This window comes from Prinia subflava, chromosome 13 (genome assembly GCF_021018805.1).
Source record: "Prinia subflava isolate CZ2003 ecotype Zambia chromosome 13, Cam_Psub_1.2, whole genome shotgun sequence".
NCBI lineage: Eukaryota > Metazoa > Chordata > Aves > Passeriformes > Cisticolidae > Prinia > Prinia subflava.
Window position 1 is genome coordinate 13873165 of NC_086259.1, and position 16779 is coordinate 13889943.

Sequence of the window (16779 nt, forward strand, 5' to 3'; positions counted from 1 at the left end):
CCGGGTTTGCTGCGACAATTACAGACACCTCAGGCTTAAGAGACTCCACCCTTTGCTGGGTTCAATTCTCCAGCATGAGCGTTTCCCAGCCTATAAAACAAGCTGAACACGAACTTGGGATGGAAGCCATGGACTCTGCTCTGCTGAGAGGTGCAAAGAACAGGAGGACTAAAGGGAGGATAAAAATCATAAAGCCTTTACTACTCTAAATCTAAGCTACGGAGTCTGGCAAAAGTAACTCTCCAAGAGCTTATACAACCTGTATTTTATCGTCCTTTACCAGACTCACGTCGTTAGCCCAGTTTTGCTCAACCCAAGGGATGCTCCTCCTCCCAGTCTCTCTTTGGAGTGCTTGCCAAGGGAAGCTCTTTACTCTCTCCTGGCTTCCTGACAGCGGAGCTGGGTCTGCACAAAGGCTCAATGCCAGAGGAAGCCAGGACTGCTCAAATCCCACCCCAGCAACCACACAGCTGGAGGACACTGCTGAGAGCCTGAAGAATAACTCTGCAAAGCCAGCTGAGCAAAACCCCAACACCAAAATTCCCTTTCTCAAGGGGCCATCAGTGCTTCTCAACTGGCTCTAAAGGACTGTTTACATTTATCCCCCAAAGAGCTGGAAAAGCAGCAAGAGGAAAATTCACCCTGCTCCTCCTTGGCCCAGGAGGCTGAGCCTGGACTCTCACACAACACCAGGTGCTTTACCCAGAAACACAAACAAGTCCACAGTGTCAGGGCTGGCTTTAACCAGCTCCAGAAGTTCAACCCCAATATAGAGAAGAAAAAACTCCTCCCAAGTCTATTTACAAGCCTCTCACAGATCCCCCCTCCAGTACCATTAGACTAATGCTCTACTCTGTATGCTACCTAAATGCTAATGCTATCACTGTATTTAAATTAAGCGACCATTTTTTCAACTATGTAGAATTATATAAATGCAACCAAAGCCCTCGCACACACCAGTGAAGCTATAGCCCCACCAGCTGGACTCTACCTCAATATCCTGGGACCTCAGGGAGCAAATGGTTCCTCTGCAGGGACTTGTTTTAAATTTCCTTGGATTCATAAAACCTTGAGCTCCCCTCCTCCAAGATGGGTGAGTGATTTTGAATATCTAAGCAGAGCTTCAAATGCTGGGCTCTCCCAAGCTGTCCTTGGGAATGCAGAGGTTGAAGGCCATGGGTGCAGAGGAGGTGTTAGGCAGAACCTCAAGGTGTGAGGAAAAACTAAGAAAATTACACAAATATCCATTTAGGCATCAATTATCTCATTATTCCTGAAAGGATGAAACTGCACTCAGATTTTAGCTCTTTGTTATCTGAACTGCAGCTCACCTCAGTTCCCTTTGATGCTGATCCCAGATTGCTGCCTTTGCAATGCCCAACCTGAACACCACAAATTTCTCTCTCTCTGCTGGGGAGGAGCTCCCTCAGCCACTTCAAATCAGCACCAGTTCTGTCTCACTGATGAGTGTGCACCTTAACTGACCATTTTCTCTGAAAATTCCATCTGTAAAATTCCCTGTTAACTCTACCAACCCCCCCACGATTTTCAAGATGTAAAAGCAACGATTTGTCATCAAGGAGAAGCTACAGAAAAAGAAAGGGAGGATGGAATTAGGAACTAGAATATGATACAAAGCACCCTGAAGCAGTTTGTCTGGACAGGATCCTTATGGCATCTCCTGACCTGAGGGAACGAGACTGAGTTTGTGACAACTCACAGCCCACTCCACAGGAGGCAAACTTGAGCCTTGCTTCGAGATCAACAATTAGTAACCATCTCACCCAACAAAGGGGGACATCACACCCATGGCTTGCTCACCAGGTGTGATTGCTGCCCGCAAAGGTTTACACCAGTTCACCTCTGAGACTTGTTTTCCATAATGGAAAGCCACGGATACAGCAACACCTCGTGGGGATGTCCTGAAGAGCCAGAACACCAACCCACAACCTGCTCTGCAGGAGATAAATGGCTTGGCTGGCCAGCTATGTGTGGAGGGGACATCTCCCACAGCCTGCTTACCAAGAGTCATTTGAACACAGATGGGGAGGAAAAACCAACTGCAGGCACAGCCCAGAGCTTCTCCGTGCCTATAAACAGTGATCACTGCCAGCTCTAGCAGTGACTTCAACAGAGGGGAAGGAGGGGCACAAAAAGGACAGACACAGATTTCACAATCCCAAATGCCACAGAGGTCCTGAGATGCAGACAACAGTCACCGGCACAGCTAAAAGAAACAAAGATACAAGAGGCCTTAGGAATGAAATCAGATTAAGCAGGATGAATCTCCTATTACAGAACCATATTCCTGCCTGGTGCCTTTCTTATTACTTCACTTATTCAAAAGGAAACAAGAAGTGGCTCAGCAGTGATGCAGTGAAAAGAGGAAGCAGTTCAGGAAAAGTAATGAGTTTTCTTGAAAAGTCCATGAACAGCATGAAAACACAGAGGCATCCTGGGTGTAGAATGATAATGGCCCTTCAATCAATCCACAATTGATTTCACATTTAAACTGTAGATCATCTCAGCAAAAAGCCTTTTGTGAGCCTGAGATGGAGAACTGGAATCTGCATTTCAAAGGACACGTTCTGGGTGCTCAGCCACCGGCTCTCTCAGTCCAGCTGGGCTGATGTAGGAGACCCAGGTGCCTGGGGCAGACCTATTGCTAGGGCACCTGACCTGAGCGATGAGGAGCCCTCACAGCACTAATTAACATCCCGCACTAAATGTCAGGCGAGTGAATGATATCCAACAGAAACACGTGCTCAGAGTAGCTACAGACTGGTAATGGCTTAAGCTCCCTTCTCCTGAAGTCCCATCCCATGGGCTCTGCTTGGACAAGGGCCTTCAGGGTCATTCTCCGGGCCAAGATCAGCAAGTTGAGACAGTGAAGACTACAAAGGACACCAGAAAATACTGAGTTTTATTCATTTGGTCCTATTCGATCTCACAAAGGCAAAATGCTGCCTAAGGCACCAGCAGCCCTGGAGTTAACACCCTGAAGAGGCTGTTGTGGAGGAATATGACTGACAGATGCTCTTATGTTCAAGTGCTCCATTTCAGCAACACACAAAACTCTCACATTTTGGTGCAAGCCCAGGGCACACTCACCAAAGGAGACGTCACCAAAGTGGAGCACATTGAAATGGAAATTTGGTCCCATGACACAGCCCCTGTGAGGACAAAGGCAGGGAGGCAGTGGCTTTGTTAAAGGGATTGCAAAGGGTTTGCGCGTTAGGGCTGGGGTAGATAAAAGCTGGTGTCAGTGTGAGAAATGACCGCTCATTTTAAAATTTTAAAGGTTTATTGAACCTCAACCGACACAACAAAGGACTGAATAAGGAAAAAGGGACAGCACTGGGAGTTCATGACTCGCCTGCCATGTGCTCGTCTACGAGTTTCCAAACAACAAACTACGGTAATATAAACATACTTCAATAAAACTTCTCTTAACAAAGACACAATATTCACCCCTTAACTGCAAGAGCAAATCATCATATAACCCATCTATAACACAGACCCACCCTGGGTTTCAAATCAACCCAGCACCCTGTGCTCAGCACAGCACCCATGGCAGGTGGACAGGAGGCAGCCAAAGCAAAGTGGTCAGCAACTAATGGGGCTTAGGGCACCACAGCAGGCAGGACATGCCCCTGAATTGCTGCTGATCCAATCAAGGATCCTAAACACACACCCAGAGACTCCCATGTGCCTCAGCTTCCCCATCTATAATGTGGTGGACACAGAGGTGTCCCTGCAGAAGTGGACTGAACCTCCCGGGGGTCTCAGCCCGGACGATTGAATCCCTTCGAGTTTCCTTGCGACTTTGCTCCAATGGCAACTTGATAGAGAGAGGCAGCCTTCATCCAATTGTCCAGAAACAGAACTTTAATAATGCAAAAATAACAAGGTGGCATACACTATACTTGGAACAGACTAGAAACAGACACCAACTAGAGACCAAAAGCAAAATGCGAGATGCACCGTCAGACAGGAGTATTTATGCCTCCTGGTATGGGGCGGAGTTAAGGCGGGGTCTGAGGGAAGGGTCCAATAGGAGAGAATGATTAGGAATATTAATATTCCTGCACCAAAAATCAACCTATAGTAACACAAAGAACAAGGAACCTTCTGGCAACAATTTGCATACTTGAACTGAGGGAGCATGTGAGTAAGCCTCTTGCTTACAATACTTAGAATGGTGTTTCTTAGGGCATTAGTCCTGGGTTTTCCTCTTCCCCAGGGAAACCACACTCTACAGTGAACTCACTGTGACCAGCCTCCCCAGCCACAGATCCCCTGCTTTGATATTGCTTATCTGGAACTGGTGTTCCCATGGAGGATCTTTCCCAGGAGATCTTGACACACACAGTCATTACAGGCAGGTTTTTGAGACAAGAATCTAGAGGAGCCTCAACCATCCACTGCAGTAACAGTTCTACACAGAGGACAGATGAAAGGACCAGCTTGTCACCAGTGCACCAGCTGTCACAGCCAAGAGCAATGGCTTAAACAACCAGACATGGGTGTCCTTAATCCAACACACCACCTCACATTCAGCAGACAGGCTCCAAACTGCAAAAGTCACCAACATCCACTGAAATGAGCACTTGAAGGTGCACAAGACTCACAGATCTATTTCATGGTTGATGCCAATCAGTGCCCACTCTGACTCTTAGTTAAAAATCAGGGATCACAGTGAACTGTACCGTCTGTTTTATTCACCAGACTGCCACTGGCTGTGCTCTACACATCTCAGCAAGCAAAACCTGCCCTTGCTCAAGGAGAAAGCTGCTTATGCAATAACACCCCGTGACCAGTTTGGGGGAGGGACAGAGGAGAATAAATTATTTGATTGTGAAATGTTCCCTCTCCATTAAACAAAACAAAAACAAAAAACAAAAAAAAAAAAAACAAAAAAAAAAAAAAAAAAAAGAAAAAAGAAAAAAAAGGCAGCACTTTTCTGCAAACAAAAAGCCAGCATAATTGTTTCTTTACTGAGGTTAGACCTACTCACCACTCTTCTCTTGCTAAGTAATAACTTTCTTTTTTTTTTATCCATTTCCCTTATCCTATTGGTGAAATCGACTGCAGAGTTGTTTCATTTCTGTACTGCCTTGATCAGTGCCTCCCAACAGCAGCATCCCAGACACCGCCAGCTCCAAAGTTCAGGGCGTTCAGCAGCAGCTTTCCTGCCTACCCCTTGTTATCCCACCAGCCCATGGCTCAGATGTGCTAGGACAAGTTCTCACTTGAAGATCCTTAGCTAAGGTTTATGTGCAGTCTAGTTGTTTAGCACAGCATTAGAATTGTAATATACTCATTCACCTTTCCTCATGTAATGAAAATAATAAATTAATAGAAACAACAAGGTATCAGCATCAAAAATGCATGGAGAGCACAATCTTTTGCTAAGAAAACAACTCAGTGTGTCCTTCCCTGCTACAAACAAGCTTTTGAAAGTGTCTGGCATGATGTAGTGCTTCATTTTCTACCTCTTTTGGTTGCTCTCTCATTTTTTGTTTTTGCAGACTTGACACCATTTGGATGGAGACAAATAGGCAGAAAATTACTTTTCTTCCTTTCCAGAAATGCTTTGTTCTTTCTAGAACCATGGCTGAAGTGTACTGAGGGACTGGTCAGCAAGGTAAAGCACTGCCAACCCCTTTGAGGGAGCCAGTGCTGAGCCAGGAGGGTGGATGGTTTTCCTCTGACTCCCAGGAATAGGCAGGAGGGACTTGACTGAAAACCATTTGCAATGAACTTGAACTGAAATGCAGCCAGTTTGTTCCAGCTGCTTTTGGACAGCCTGAGCACAAAGGTGATTTGTGTCTGGGACTGGAACAAAAGCCTCTGAACACGCAGCTTTTTGACCCAGTGTTGCTTTCATGCACCACGGGGTTTTGCAGGAAACCCCCCAGCTGATCTCCAAGGGAGGCTGCCAAAAGGCAGGGACTGGGGTTTCATGAACAGACACACCTTTCCTATCCCATCAAAAAAATCCAGATTCCAAGAAACCCTCCAAATTTGACTAGTATCACAACTGCCCAAGTTGCCATCACTTGGGCTGGTTTCTGATTTGGCCATGAGTTTTTACTCTGAAAAAGTGATGCTGAGTTAAAAATGATCTTTGATTTCCTTCCCATGCACTTAGAGGAGCTTTGAAATCTATTCAGTGAAGGCACAAAGCTCACAAAGAGTTTGGCATTGCTGCCTGGCTTGCAGGTAAATCAGGGTGTAGGTGACAATATAAAGGGGCCATCATTTGGGATTTTTGAGCAATTAAGAAAATTAATTTTGAGCTTCAGTATTTGCTATGAGGAAATTTCCAACCACTTCACTGCTGGTTTTGCCAGTTGCCCAGAGCTGATCAATTCTGTAAATAACCTGATCCAGAAGTATCTGCCAAGTAATTTATGGAAGAACCTTCAGTACTAGTGGAGACCAGCAAAGCCCCTTTCCAGTGGAGCAGGAGATCCAGCTGTACAATTCACTGCACCAGGAAAAAGCTTCCAGATACCCACAGCATGGGGCACACAATAGCTGCAAATCCTCACCCCAAGGGATTTGGGACTAGCAGACAAATGCCTGAGGAAGGCAGTCACATTTCTTGAAGGGATTAGGAAGCAAAAATAAACAACTTGCCAGTTAAAGATGGCTGTTTTCTTCAATTATTTTTGCACCCAGGGACCATGACTCTGGAACAATTCCCACCCTGACAATCTACTGGATCAGCTCTGATCTGTAAGGAAATGCATCATTTGAAAGACTCCTTAAGATCCTCTTCCAAAGAGCCAATGGAAGAGTTAAGCTCTCCCAAGGGCCTTTCAGGGTCATTTAGGAACAGGCTCCTTTTTCTCAACACGCATAATTTGTTCTGGTTCCTCTAAGTCCCAGACCAGCTCAAGGCTTGCATGCAAGCAGTTTTCCTCCTTCTCTGTCATGAAAAAGCTGTCCTGGCACAACCCCAGGAGATTCCTGCAGCAAAGTGCTGGACAGCCCCATCACCAGAGCCAAAATCCCAGAGCCAAGAGAACAGCCCTGAAAAAGGAATCCCTTGGGAACAACTTTTTAAATCCATCCTTTCCACAGCTCCCACAGTTGCAGCTGGTGGGCAGCAAGACAGTTTGTTAGCACAAGCTCTGAGTAATTATTGTAGATGGCATTTGCTGAGTAAACCCTGCACAATTACTGTGTAAATAAGAAGCTGTTTCATGACATTTGTATCCATCAGTTGGAGCAAGAAGGCAAGAACAGAGCAGCTGGGCTAGAGATTGCAGCACCCTCCGGAATGGGAGCCCAGCTGCTGGAGGACCTTGGGTCTCACACCTCTTCCTCCTAGATGGGCAAACCCAGAATATTTGCTGAATTGAAATCTGGCAGCTATATCCCACTCCTGAAAAACACCTAAGCAGCACCATGCAGAGACAGAGAGGAAGGACAAGGTAACCTGAACCATGCCATGCACTCCGAGAATTCCCTACCCAGTGCCAGCACAGCAAAACCACCACCTCTGAGATGGGGTCACTCAGGTGGGGCAATGACAGCTGCTCCCAGAGAAGGACTTGACAGCACTTCTGGAAGACAGGACAAGCAGAAACCTTGTCAGCAGACTGCCTGAACTCTGTTTTCCTGGGAGGGTGCTCATCCTGCTGAGCATGGCAAGGCCCATACAACACCAGCCAGAGGAACCACGGACTGAGAGCCTCAAGGTGACAATTCCAATGCAGGGAGGGATGGTCCTTCTGCAGACACCCTGGACTCAGCAGGGCTCAGCCACCTCTAGTCTGGCTGTGTCTGGGCAGTGGGAGGGAGTGCATTTCTAACATTTCCTACTGCCTAATGATGAATCCATGTAAAAAGGACCCATTCTGGAGGTCCATGGTCTGGGGGTTTTAGTACTTATTCACCAAAGCTGTTCTGCTCTGTAGCTCTTTGGCCTTTGAGGAAATGCTGGCAAAGCTGTGGCATGAAAGCTTATCCCTTCACTGCCTGGATTGTTGTGGGATCAGTGATCCAGAGCCAGGCATCTCCAGCACGTATGGGAGATCCCCTGGAAGCTGCAGGGACAGCACTGCCCTGCTGACCACAGACCCTTCCTAGCAATTACACAGGAGCCAGTGATCTGGGAGAGAATTTGCACCTCACCTTCACTAGGGTGAGAGAGGCAGGGGAAGGAGCTGTACCTGAGGTGTTGCAGTGAACTGCTTGATTGCAGACCCAGGCTTCTTGGGGCTTAAAGAACACACTGATTTCAGCTGAACAATTTGGTCTGATCTCTCCATCTTAAAGCAGAAGGAGACAGCAAAACGTTTATCTTCAAATATCACATTTCTTGTTTTCAACCTCAGTTCTGTGAGCCTTTATTTAGAGCATCAATGACAAGCAAAGAGTAATCAAAAATACTGATAAAGGAGTTTGGAAGCAGCTGCAAAAAATCTCTCCAAGTCCCTTACCTTTACTGGCACCTGGTAGTAGATTTAAACTAGGGGGTTAAATCCGGGCCAGGGTACCAGTGTGTCTGTAACTGTCTGCTGCTTCCTCAGGGTCTTCTCTCTCTGCTTCTCTTCCAAAGGGTCCTGGCACTGATGCTCAGTCCCAAGGAGCCTTGTCATGCAATTTTGGAGGATCTCACATATTGCAACTGGTTTTAAAAATTGCATGACTTATATTTCCTCAAACCCCAGCATTACAACTGTCCCTTAATGCACTTGTTGACATAAATACATGAACCTCTGATAACTATAATCACACTCCAAAAGGAATGAAAAATTTAGCTTACAGAAGGAGACAAAAAGAACAGTTATTTTTTCTATCAATAAAGTGAGGCTTTGATTCTGCTTGCTGCAGGGTATCCTTGCTAATCTGGCCAAAAGTCTTGAGCTGCCTGGAGCCTCCAGCTCTCATGAAGAATAAATATTAAATAACTATAATATTGCCCATCGACTTGGCACCTAGAGCTCAAAGGACAGGCCCTCAAGGAATTAAAAAGCTGTGACATGGTAAGTCACTGGGGTACAGCTGCAAGCAATTCCATAAAGCACAGTTTGCTTAGAGTTTACAGAACACAGGGAAGGACAAATAGAAAAAAACCCCAAAACTGTTTCAAACACCCACAAACCAATAAGAAGGAAAGGAAAATCTGAAAGAATTAATTCACTTGGATTTTAATCAAAATCTAGAGGAAACATATTTGCTAGATCAGATGTTTCTATCCAGCAAGCAACTGGATGAAGCCTTACTTTCCAACAACACTCTTGCTTGAGGAACATCAGCTGGCAACCCACACTCAGCATGTGAGACATCAGACCCCTCAGGTCCCATTGGGATGCAGCATGGATTCACCAGAATCCAGAGAGTAATCTTGAATTGACAGGAATAAAAAGCATCTGGGTTGCTCTGAACATCAGCTCTGCTACAACACCTGGAGCTTGGCTATGACAAGCACTGAGAAGAAACACTTGGATGATCATTTTCCTGCCTTGGCTAATTAGAGTCTAATAACTCACCAGTGCTCATCCCCCAGCTGCTCACTGTGTGTTTAACAGCGTGAATTCAGTGCTCTCACCCTGGGCAGAGCCTGCCCGGTGAGGGGGATGCACTGGGCAGCTGCTTGCCTTGCTTCAAGCTCAACAGCTGGAGGTGACTGCACACCTCAGCTCCACAGTGTTCTGCACTTCTCTTAAAGGTGCTGCCTGGGCTGAGCTGCCCAGTGGCACCGCTCGATCCTGCAGCTGCTGTGGCCTCTGCCCAGAGAGCTGCAGCCAGCCCTCCTTTGGTTCCTGCACCATCAGCTACACAAACAATCCTTGCTGATATGCTGGGGAAGGCCATTAATGAAGTGTCAAGAGCAGTGATGGTGTTCGAGGTTGTCATCTTCTAGAGGGGTGTAAAGCAGGGGAGGAGAGCACATCCAGAGTCTTAAAACCAAAATACAAAGCAGTAAAAGGGAGGAGAGCAACAAGTGGGAAAGAAGTGAGCCCAAATTTCACAAATGCCACCCAGATCACTCCTAGGAAAAGCCTCCATTTGCTCTGTAGAGACTCACATGCCAGACAGCAAAGCGGGGAGAAGATATTTGAATGAGACAGGACAGGAGCAGCAATGCTGAGGTGCAAACTGATGCCAGGATTTGACTGTGGTCCTGCCCTCCAGGCTTATGAGGGCTGTGCACCAACAGATTGCCAGGGACAGGCACCTTAGAGTTTGTGCTGTCAGACAGTGCCTACCATAAATTGAGTATCCACTTTTCTGGCACTGTTATTTTTCGCAAGACTAGGGGATCTTGGTGTAAAATACAACTGCATTTTCAGATTTTACACCACATCATCCTTCAGCTGCTCTGAAGCCGAATTCAAACAAACAAGAACAAGGTCTCAGAGCCAAATCACCACTGGGAAACACAGAAAACATTCCACCAAGGCCAGAAAACAAACTTCTTGGAGCCTAACACAGCATTATCAGTCCTTCAGGTCAACCGCCTCACAAAGTGCTGTTTGGCTGTTCCTCCTGCTGGATTGCAAGCTGATGGTACTCACTGGTCTGTTTTATGTGCTGCCATCAGATCTATTGGCCCTGTGGGCACTGGGGCAGTTTGGTTATTACTCAGAGGGTGACAGAGGCAATACATCTCCTGCTAATGGAAGCAAGCGTAATACAATTCATAAGCAAAAATAAAGCTAGGCAGGAGAGGAAGAAAATTAAAAAGAACCATTGGCCTGATGAATATGCATCTACTAAGAACTGTGCTCTGTTCCAGCTGAGTGAGTTTAGCTGACTTTGGGACTTGTCAAATGCCAAGGCCAGCACATCTGTGACAGGAATATAACTAACACAGGGATCTTACCCCACTGCTTTGGAGCACAGAAAGAGCAATATATCACAGAGGCAAGGAAAAGGACAGACCTGACTGGGCAGGGGACCTGGGAAGGGGGTGCAGGGCCAGAAGGCAGGGTCAAGGGTGGGGGATGTTAACCAGCCCGTGCTTGACACCCGTGACAGCTCTGTCTTGCTGTGAGCTGTGTCCACATCTGCTTACTGTCTGTCTGTCACATCTGTCCTGCTCTGGTTGCTCTCTACTGAGCTGTGGGTGAACAGGACTAGGACAGCAAACTTACCTGTTCCCCTACTAAGCCTTGGCAGCCACTCAGACTGACTGCCTGAGCCCCTAAAGTGACTTGCAGCAACTGTTCAACTGCAGCAGAGGATACTGGAGCCCTGCACTCATATCCTTGTTACCAAGAAAACCAGTTAAAAATGCAAGACTCTTGATCTCCTGAGATCAAATCACCATTCTGCAGGATTCAGTGTATTTGGACAGAAACTTTTGGCAATACATCACAGAGAGCTTCCCTGTAATGTCAGGGTAACTGAAAGCCAGGGCGTTTGACTCCTAAGGTGGTGGGTAAGAAGAAATCATCAGTTGCACATAGTCTATTATTCTGTATTATTCAACCAAATTCTTTGAAGATGTAACATATTCTGGAAAACTTTAGCCATTTCTCCTTTCATTACTGCAGTATGTCAGACTATAAAGCTAGAAAATGTTGTTAGATATTTCTCCTGGGAAATTAAAATAGGCTGTTTGAGAGGTTCCTCACACGCCTGCTTCCCCACAGGAGAGAAAGAACTACTAGTCCAAAGGATATGCCTCATTTCCCACCCTTACAGACTACAGCTACATGTGTATGAGCCTCAGGACACCTGAGGAGCCAGTGCTCTGCCTGGGCTGGCACATTCTCTATAGGATGGCCATTGGGCCAGAGCACAGAAAACTACTGTGGATGCTAACCAGGACAGAAGCAGAGCTATTAAGAGCTGTGAACGTGACAGTGCACCACTTCTGGCATCATGTCAGCCTCTGCCAGGCTGCCACGGGTAGCTGGCCTGAAATACAGACAGTGGATGGATGATGAGACAGCACAAAATCTCCAGCTCTTGTTCCCTGGCTTTGCTACAGCATCCAGGGACACAATACAGGAGGGGGCAGCTCACCATGACTCACAGCTACAGAAGTGCTCTTTTTGCAACTAGAAATACCTGTGGATCCTGTTTCCCCTCACTCAGCCCCTAGATGATGAGAATCTCCTGGGTCTCCACCAGCCCAGATAAAAAAAAGCTGATCTTGAAAAGCTGGATATCAACATTTGGCCAAATTGCTGCCTCAGTTGGGCAGAGGGGGAAAGCCATCCACAGAAAGGAAATCACTGCTTGGATCAGACAGAAAAACAAGACAGAGCTGGTAACAGAAGCATTGAAATGGCACCCAAAGAGCAGCCTGTTAGTTCAGGGCACTCAGGAGAAAGGCAGTGCCAAAGCTAACATCTGTCTCTTTCCATAAATAGCTGAACCTACCACAAGCTGTGGGATGGACCAGAGCTCCCACTGGACATGGTGTCTTCTGCCCAGCATTGAAGTGCTCAGCAGTAACTTCTCCTTTGGATGGGGACCAGATTTGCAGGAACAAACAATGCTGTTATCTCCCAAGCCAACCTCAGGTCCATAACCCGCCCATCTTGAAGACCACCTCCATCAGCTCTGAGTTAACACATGACACTGGAGAGTCATGACCAGGCAATGACAGGAGAGTGATGACTCGCCAAGGTCAGGGACACGGTAACAAATCCGTGTCCTCCCTTTCCTCTGGTTTCTATTTCCAAGGAGTCAGCTCCCATGTGTCTGCAGTGTGATTTACAGCTAAGCTGTGGTGGGGACTATGCAGCAAAAACCAAGGACTCTCTCCTTTGGTAGCCACCTGGGCTTCTTGCACAGCTGCTTCTGCTGACCCATCATGTGTATTTGCAAAAATAAAACACAATTTGAGATGCACTCGGCAAGTCAGAGTTGCATAACAGTTTGTTTCCCACAGGCTTAGATGGATGCTCAAAATGTTCGTGGTCACATGGTGATCCCAAAAATCCCTGCTTCCTCTTTTTGTTAGGATTTTCATCAGTGACTTAACCCTATACAGACTACAGTGACCTGCTGCAGCTTCTAGACAGCAACACCTGAAAACTCTGGCAGCTAGTGGCCCACATAGCAAAGCTTCTGGACAAGCCCTGCAAAGCCACCCTGCCCAGAAAGCCTTTCCAAGACTACTATCCCTCCACCAGCTTCCTAAATTTTGGAAGGCATTATTTCTTCTAGCTACCTGTCAAAAGGCTTTGATTTTCTATAGGGTGCTCCCAGACATAATGGGTGATGGGAGGAAGGAAGGGAGCAGCCACTGCTGGCCAGAAGGTCAGGGACAGAAAGGTCCCAGCTTTGGGGGCCTCTCCAGCAGATGGACTGGGACACAAAGAAAGTGTCTGTCCAAGGTAAAAGTTACAAGACTGTTACCACAAAGAAGATTGTAGAAGTCAGTGGCAGTGGAATTTTAGATTCTGTATTTGACAAAGAGGAGAAGATACTAACATTTGATGTAAAGACACCCATATGCTAGAGCAGGGAGAAGACAGACAGGACCAAAACTCCAAATGTGAAATAATGGCATTAAAGGAAATCAAAAGATTGATAATGCTGGACAAAACAGAAGGTAGTAGCCCACTTATATTCAGTCCCAGAGCAAACCATGCAACTTTAAAACAGCCACTAAGGAAGGGTTTCCGCTCAAGATTTGAGGCCAGGCCATGCTTTATGTCTGTCCATCATTAGATGGAGTACCAGAACTTTACTGTGAGCAGACTTCTGGAGCTCACCTTAGTGCATTTCAGGAACACAGGGCAGGTTAAGCTAGTTGTGGAGACATGACCCACTCTAGTGAAAAGCAGGAGCCTGGGAAACACTATAAAATCAGCTCGGCACACCACAGGATGCTCTTAAAGCTCAGCTCATCAGCTCCCACTTTCTGCAATATTCCTCTGGCTCAAGCTTTTGGTCACATCATGCTACAGTGGTGTGAAACTTGCATTGTTCTGATCCTGGAGGCTCTTAGCCTTAAATGGGCTATAGGAGTAACCAAGAAGAGAATATGATCTCGTTCTTTGGGGAAAAAAAAAGGTATTTAACCTTTTTCAAAAGAAAGCAGAGGTTATTATTGTGGGGTTTACTTGAAATGAAAAGGGATTTTGCACTGCACAGACAGTAGGCATTCTTTATCTCACCCTGTGCAAATACTCAGAATTTGGGCTCTGGCTGATGGAAGGACATGGGGGTTTGCTTGCATAAACAGAAAAACAAAATATTTTCTGTCCCTATGTGCAACAGACAAGTCCATTTAAACCTGCCAGCCTTCTGTTCAAGCTCACAAATTACACTGGAAAGGAGACTCAGACATGATTCAGTTCAGGTTACAGGAAGGGATTGGCATTTTCATGATTAACCTTAGGAAGAATTTGGCCTCCTTTCCACAGAAAACCAGTACATGCTTCAGGTCAATATGTGAACTGACAGTGCTCCAACACCCTCTGTTGTCCCTGAACACCATGTGTAAGATGTGTCCTTACCTACAATAATTGATCCCTCTAGACACTGCAAGGACACACATGGAGTGCCCTTGATGTTGAGCCCTTGCAGCAGAGCTCAGCTTTGTCAGGCTCCCGTCTCTGCCAGGAGCCCACAGGGCAGAAATGCTTTCTGCAACCAGCTCTCTGGCCTCACCAGAATCCCAATGACTTCTCTGTTGGCACACAAAGCCAGCTGAGGCAGGGATCTGCCAAGTGGCCTCATTCAGGGATGAGGAGGAAGAAGAGGAGGAGAAGCAGGAAGGGAGGTTCTCATCCATCACTTACCTTCAGCTCAAGGCAGAAAATGTCATTGTAGGACAGCATAGGGTCTCCCTGCATCTTTGCCCACTTACTCTGGAAGAGGCAGGTGAGAAGAGCAGAGTGTTCTCAGCAAGTGGTGTCCACTCTGCACTCCTTCAGAAAATCAGACAACTTGTACTTTTCCTGCTGGTACAGCCTGTCTGCAGGCTGTACAGTACTGTCTGCAGCCACAGAAGAGACAAACCCAGCAGCTTGTTTAATAAACCACATATTTGCAGAGAGAAGTAGAAATGCAGGAGCAGCAAAGCACTCAGGGGGGAGGAGCAGCAGCAGCTCCTCAGCAAGGACCTGATGCTGAACCACAGGACCCCAAGTGGATCAGAGGGTCACTTCTTGTTCACTGGCACAGCAGGTACTTCTACTCCACACTTAGAAGTTCAGGAGAGGTTTCGAAAGGCAGCAGCCCTCGAGAACCTCCTGGCTCAAAGCCACTGCCACAACTGAGGGGAAACCACCAGCCACCTCAACTGGCTTTTCCTGACACTGAGCTGCTCATAGGATGTAGATAAAGATCAAGGAGCACTCACTGCAGGACTGCCCTGGAAAGGCAAGAAGAAGCTGAGTTTCAGCTGCAGGTTACCAGCATCACTCTTTGTTCTTTCCTTTTTGGACCTACAGGGATAAGCAAACTCTATCTGCCCCATTCCCTGCACTGACTTCCACCAGCTCTCCCTTGCCTGGTAGCTGCAGCAGAAATCACTTTAGTGTTCAAAGATCACAACCAAGAGATGAGAAGGAAGCACTGCTACAGAGCAGTTGCTTCTGAGCTGGCAGGTCACTGTCTCTGCTTCACGGTCCAGTCCCCTGGCCAAGAAGAACCAGCAGGTGAGAACCGGGAGGACGAGGGGAAGCTCCATATGGAGTGAGTCGAGGGAGTGCAGTATAAGCAGGACAGTGATCATCACCCAGCCCAGTTCAAATACAATTAGAGAGGAAATAGAGTCATGGACATTACCAGCTGCACACAGACAGAGCCTCGGGCTAGCGCTGTCACCAGCACCAAAAATACTCGCTGTGGCTGCTCCCTGCGGAGCGCGATCGGAAATGTCTCTCCATGGCTGACCTACAGTGCCAGGCGTGGGGACAGCTCCCACCGCTGGGTAAGTGACCCTCTACTCAACCTCCATCAGTAATTCCACCACAATGTCCCAGAAAGTCCTGTAGGAGGGAGATAGAGCAAACTCCTGGATAGACCTTCTCGTGATCCAGAGATTTTTGGGTCCTCTCTTTGTGCAAGGTCCTGCACTGCCTCCTCTCATGAAAGTCCTCTCTGCTCTGAGATCTCTGACAGCAGGACAGTGGCCTTGGAGCTACGACCATCCCTAAGACTGTAAGTAAGGAAGAATGTCCTGGTTAAATTCTAGGACACTAACTGGCATGAAAGCAAATTTAAGTGGAAAAAAAAAATCTGGTCAAACTTAGCTATGGGGAAACCTGGTTGTTTCTGAGGTGAAGGAGGACCACTCAGAGTCTAGGCTGGGACAGGCAGGTGGGAAGAAATAGGAAAAAAAATGGTCCAGGGAAATATCCAGAGAAGGTTGTGAGGTTTTCTTTTAACACACTGAGCTTACATGGAAGTCAGACACTGTGTAATTAAATAGAGAACAGTGGAAAACTAGATTTGGCCTGCAAGGCATTTCTGACCTAATTACGTTGAACTTTATTTGCTCAGAAGCCCTTAAAAAGTGCTGCAGTTTGAGGCAGTTTCCTGATCAGCTCTGGGTTCAGACTAACTCCTATGAACCCACATCCATCCAAGTCTGAAAAGTCACACAAGGACTCCCTGAATCACCCAAGCTTTTCAGTGTCATTTCCAATCCATCCCCCTGGGCTGTAAGTGTTTCTCTACTGCCTGGAATGGGAATTTCAAAGCTTTCCCAAACACATCCTTTGAAGGAACAGCCCCATTTCTCACCACCATGAAGACCCATGGTGCCCAAGCCCTTCCAAGCCCTGTGTGGCCCTTCCTTCCCTGAAGAACCTGAAGAACCCCTCACCTCCAAACCCTCCCCAG

General features: G+C 46.9%; 1 long non-coding RNA gene across 1 annotated transcript; it reads left to right on the forward strand.

Annotated features, from left to right (window-relative positions):
• Positions 1 to 7243: 7243 nt before the first annotated feature.
• On the forward strand, positions 7244 to 12817 carry LOC134557826 (uncharacterized). The gene is made up of 3 exons (XR_010082191.1): positions 7244 to 7712; positions 8851 to 9002; positions 12345 to 12817. It is a non-coding gene; the product is annotated as an uncharacterized LOC134557826 (long non-coding RNA).
• The last annotated feature ends 3962 nt before the right edge of the window (positions 12818 to 16779 follow it).